A 6,000-nucleotide genomic window follows, 5' to 3' on the forward strand; every position below is an offset into this window, starting at 1 on the left:
GGCAACCGGTCAGGTGCTGTCACATGGAACAGGTGGGACAGGAGGGTGGCTTAACTAGAACGACTGGTGGGGGAGGTGGTAGGAAGTGGTCAGATTCGGGAGATATTTAAAGAATGACAGTGAGATTCAGTCCCTGCTCTCAAGGAATTCACAGAAAAATCAAAAAAGGATGAAAGCCACTGTAATGTAATGGGCGACAGGCAATAAGGGAATGCCAAGCTGGGTATGAGAGCACCAAAACAGAACCTTTAGGGGAGCTGGGGGAGGCGTCGGAGAGGGTGACATTTGAGCCTTGTCTGGAGAAGTGAAATTCCACCAGGTGAATAAAGAAGGTAAAAGGAAGGTCATTCCAGGCAGAGGGAACAGCTTCAGTGAAGGTCTGGGAGCGTGAGCCTGCACGGTGTGTTTGGGAATCATTTGGGGACTGAGTGTGGGGGTGTTGAGGGCAGTGGACAAGGGCTGGAAGACTAGCCTGGAAAGGAAGGTGCTTAGAATTAAACTGCGAAGGAATTTGAATGTGACATTCAGGCGTGTGTCCTTTATTCTATCAACAATAGGGAGTCTTTGAAGGTTTTGCGAGTATATACAGGACACAGGCAGAACTGTGTTCTGATGCTTCGTGGAGTGGACTTGAAGGACCTTAGCGAATTAGGTCCATTGTCTTCACAAAAATGAGTGAGTGCCCCCCACGTGCCCTGTGTGCATCAGGAAGAGAGCCGTAGCTAAATGGCCATTGTGCCTTTCTTTATGGATTTTAAGTCTGGCTGGGGAGGTAATAAGGACTAAATGTAGAGACAGGGTCAGATTCAGGAAATATTTTAGAAACACCATCATTAAGACAGGGAAAGTTCTGGGGGCACCTGGGTGGCTCAGTGGGTTGGACCTCTGCCTTCAGCTCAGGTCATGATCTCGGGGTCCTGGGATCGAGCCCCACATCGGGCTCTCTGCTCAGCGGGGAGCCTGCTTCCCTCTCTCTCTGCCTGCCTCTCTGCCTACTTGTGATCTCTCTCTCTCTCTGTTAAATAAATAAATAAAAAATTTTTTTAAAAAGACAGGGAAAGTTCTAGATGTGGAAAATGAGAACAGGCTGCCTTTCTGATTATGAGATACAATGGGAATACAATTACTACAAAGTATCCTTTCTCAGAGAAATAATTTTTAAATAACCCATATGGGTTATATACACCTTTAGTGCTTCAAGAACCTTTTCACATAAAACGTCGCACTTGCCCTTAAGTGTTACACAAATGGTAATGATTAAATAATTATATGTTGTAATATTATTTGACTGCCTAAACCTTGGTCAAAGCGATGCAAAAGAAAAGCTGTGTTTGGAACCCTGGAAAGACATCGCGGCATGCGAGGGCGGTTAGTTCGAGAAGATGGGTCTGGATGGGTCCGAGACCGCGGCAGCCGTGTAGAGGGCACAGTGTGTTTAGCTGTCTGCATGTCTTATTTCTAAAAGAGGCCATTCAGAAGGAGTAAGGCAGGGTAAAGGCAAAATTCTGAAAAACGTACATCGGTCTCTGCTTTAATACGTCCCGCCCTGATAATGTCACGTCCCTGTAGCAAACTCCTCTCAAAAAAACTGTGCTTCCCTGACCAGGACTGTGTGTCATATTCAGAGTCCAGAAAAGGTTGTGGAGCGTTTGCACAGTGGTGCCTGAATTAATTCTCCATGACGTTTCTTGTCTAGGTCGTTCCTTTCTGCTGTTGTCAGAATCAAATTCCGCACTTAATCTCTCCCTTGTTTTCAGATGACAAAATCGCTGTTAGGTTTCAGAAAGCTGGGATTACAAAATGTTCTTATGGCTTTAAGTCCTCTGTGGTGATTGGGGAACTCAGGGAAGGATTGGATGAGAATTTTTTGTTGTTGTTTTTCACAGGGAAAGGGCAGCCGGTGGACTGAATAGGGGATTCCTTTCCAGAAATCTGCCTTTGGACCCAAATGTTCATCACTTAAGAGGATTCCAAGACTTTTAAAATAAAATGAAAAGGGATGTGGGTTACAGGAATATATGCATATGTCAAAACTGAACTATACAAGTAAGACTGCACATCTCATCATGTATAAATCATAACTCAATAAAAAGATAAGGGGCGCCTGGGTGGCTCAGTCGTGGAATGTCTGCCTTCAGCTCAAGTCATGATCCCAGGGTCCTGGGATCGAGCCCCACATCAGGCTCCCTGTTCAGCAGGAAGCCTACTTCTCCCACTCCCCCTGCTTATGTCTCTCTTTGTCAAATAAATAAATAAAATCTTAAAAATAAATAATAAATCAATAAAAAGATCAATCAAACAAGCAGGAAGAGAGCAAAATATATTTATATATATTTTGTATATATACACTATACAATATATACTAATACTGCCAAGTAGAACCAACTACCGGACTGTCTGAGGGATGTGAATTACGATTTTCAAAATCGTAGCAATTGAACTCCGTTGGTTAAGAGCCTCTGACAGCGAGGCCAAGGTTGTCATGAGCTGATTCCTATGTAGGCCACTAGCTCTCCACGGTTTTGTGGGTGCAATTTGTACCACTCATTCTAGCTAGCAAATTCTGTATTTGTTTCCTGGTTTCAAGGACAAAGGAGAGAGAGACAGTATAGATGAAGGAAATTCTGTCTGCTCCAGAGGACTGGTCAGAAGTTGCCATCTATGTTGTTGTTGTTGTTGAAGTGTAGTTGACCCCCAATGCTATGTGAGTTTCCGGCGTACAACAGAGTGATTCGACAAGTCCGAGGGTCATGCTGTGCTCGCCACACATGTAGCTGCCTGCTGCCCCAGACAAGGCCACCACAGTGCCACTGACTATATTCTGTATGCTGTGCCTTTCATCCCTGTGACTGAATTCATTCCAGGACTGGTTTCCATCCTCTAAGAACAGTATATCTGATCTCCAAATGTTAGAACACATCAGGACCATCCGTTTCTTGTAGAACAGTCCTCCCTTTCCTTCCTTTATCCAAAGCGTTTCTCAGTCTCTCTGAGCTCTTGACTGGAGGCAGGAGTCATCACCCCCCTACCCCCATGCCTTACTCTTCTAACACAGCACCACACGGACCATCCACATACAACACACCGGAAGTCACCATTACACCCGTGCAATTTCCATGAGCTGAAATGCAACCCATGTTCGGGTGGCCTGACAGCGCTCCGAGCACGGTGGCCTCCTTTATTACCCGTCTCCCCCACCAGACTGTGTGCTCCATGAAAGCACAGGCAGCCCTGTGTCAGTCCCTACCGGGTATCCAGCACCCGGCGTAGTGACGGACGCATCGTAGATGTTCACCGAATATTTAGTGCATGAGTAACAAATCAAAAGAAGCAAAACATTACTGTTTGTACAGAGATGAGTCCCCTGTGCTTGGACTCGGCCGTGGGTGGGGGTGGGAGCGATGGAATTGAAAGGTGATTCGACACAGTTTGGTCTGGTTTTTCCCCTTCAGATAGATTGTTTCTGTGGTCTGTGTCTACAACCTGGATCCCGCGTGACCGGCCAGCAGGAAAGTCCACGTGACCTTTAGGGACCAGGCCTGTTTTTGCCACAGGCAGAAGGGTTCTATGCTCTAACTGCCTGGAGGTTTCATCCAAAATCAGAGTCAGCCAACAGTGCAGACTGTGAGCAGGGCGGTTACATCTGTGGCACTTGGAACTGTGCCTGGCCCTACGGCAAGGAGACCTCCTGGTACCGTGTGGTTGGAAACAAGATGGGTTCAGCAAAGGAAACGCAACATTGCCGCAGGGAATGGCGGCAGCACTCAGGACTTCACCCAAAGTGAGACACTGTGGTCTGTACACTTAAGTAGTAGCAGAGGGATGGGAGGCATCGGGAGCTCAAAGAACTATTTTCCAACTCACGTGGAAGTATGTCAGTATTTCACGATCAAAAGGCCATACCAGCGCATATTTGCTGACTTCCAGTCCCCAGGATCGGCAGAACTATCCCCAGCACGGGATGTCTGAAAAGCCCCTCCTTCCTCGGAAGCTGCAAGCTCCCCTGTTCAGAGGAGATGGATACGCAGTGTCTCTGCCTGGACATGTAAACATTACTGCGCTGGCTGGCAGGACCTTGAGGGAAGGCTCCTCACCTTACAGAGTCCGAGATAATTTTCCTTTGGCAAGGCTGACATCATTGGCCTGAAGGTGGATTCTAGGCAACTGCCCTATCTGGAGAACAATCATTCCTGCTGGTGTGTGAGTCACCGCGAGAGAGAAAGAGAGAGAGAAATTCAGAGACCTTCTGAAGCACATCTCTGCTCCCCCAGCACTGACAGCCCTGTCCCTGGGCTATGTGTAACCCAGCAACAAAGACGGGGACGGGGACCGGGCTTGGATGAGGAAGTCGAAGGTCTGGAGCTAAAACCCCGAAGACACTCAGCCATTAACAGAGGAGAGCTTTTAGAAAAGATCTGGCAAATTCTCTGCCCTTTCAACTTCACTTTCTGTTCTCTTTTTATCTGCTTTCGGCATTTCCAATTAATCTTGGAATGAGAGCCCAGGGCAAGAAGCCAGTGGTGCCTGAGGAATGCTAAAGAGCAAACTGATCCAGGGAAACAAATGCCAGTGAGGGACCCCACAGCAAAGAGACAGCCTCTGTGAGCAACTCTCCCGTTACCATGAGGCTTGCGAGGCGTGCGCGCGCGGGTCTCCGCATTGGCACCATCTGCCAATTCCTCAGGAGGACAGAACAAACCAGCGAGGCATGAAGATTAGATTATGTAATGCTCGAGGATTGCTGTTTTCAAAGAGGAAACAAATGGAACGAATTGATTTGCTTGTCAGAGCCCTGTCAGGAAAGGAGACCGCTCCCTCCTCCTCCAAGAGGACCTCATTAAAGAGGGGCATGATTTCACAGATTCAGAACATGTGAGACCACAATCAACTCCATTCATAAGAGCAAGTCCAGCTTCCAGAGCAGCACTGATACAAATCCTACCCTGCTCCCTTTGCCTGAAAACGACTGTTCACTATGACCTAGTAGCTACCAGCATGGCAAGGAACACAACGGCCAGGCGCCTCCCCCAGAGATTCAGAACCTGCCCGCTTTGCCTGAACTGACCTCGTTTGCTTCTGGGGGAGCAGTATCTAATTTTGAGACCAGTGGGGTCATGTTTACTATTCAGAGCTCTGAACAGGTGCTTTGATAGAGTGGGGATGTGTTCTTAAAAACACATGCATCAGTGACACTGTACGGTGACAGATGGTGACCGCACTCCTCCTGGTGAGCGCTGAGTAATGTACGGAGTTGTTGAATCACCGTGCTGTGCACCTGAAGCTAACAGAATATTGCGCATCAACTAGGCTTTGATCCTGAGTTTTTTTACAGACAGGCATCAAGAAGGAAAACGCACTGCGTGTCTGGGATTCTTCTGCCATTGCTGGGCTTCTCTCAAAATGCCCAGCACAATGCTGTTTATGGTATTCTTATGGTCGAGGAATGAACGAGTGAATGATAACCCTGAACCCACTATGATAATGCTGTTCCTAAAGGTTTTTTTCTTACTAAAATACCAAGATTTAAGTGTCAAGTCTTTACTCAAGAAGGAAATGAAGTCTTCTCCACCAGGTATTTCCCATTTGCCCCTTCAGATCCACTTTTCGACCCATCCTGCTGTTTGCCCTGGGGTGCTCAGCTTTCTAAACTACATCAGTGCAAGGCCCCTGGGGGGCTCAGTGGGTTAAGCGTCTGCCTTTGGCTCAGGTCATGATCCCAGGGTCCTGGGACCGAGTTCAGGATCGGGCTCCTTGCTCAGTGGGGCGCCTGCTGCTCCCTCTCCCTCTGTGCTTTTTCTCTCTCTCAAATAAAGAAATAAAATATGTTTAAAAACACTACATCAACTCACTCCTTTGTCCTCTTAGCTTCCATTTGGGCACAGCAGGAGACTGGAGGGCAGAAGGAAGGGGAGGTCAAAGGGTCCCCCCACCCCACCCGCCGCAGTTTCCCCGTACCAGATCACCTCGGGATCAGATAAGATTGCTTGTGTCTGTCGACAA

This window comes from Meles meles, chromosome 12 (assembly GCF_922984935.1).
Source record: "Meles meles chromosome 12, mMelMel3.1 paternal haplotype, whole genome shotgun sequence".
Classification (NCBI taxonomy): domain Eukaryota; kingdom Metazoa; phylum Chordata; class Mammalia; order Carnivora; family Mustelidae; genus Meles; species Meles meles.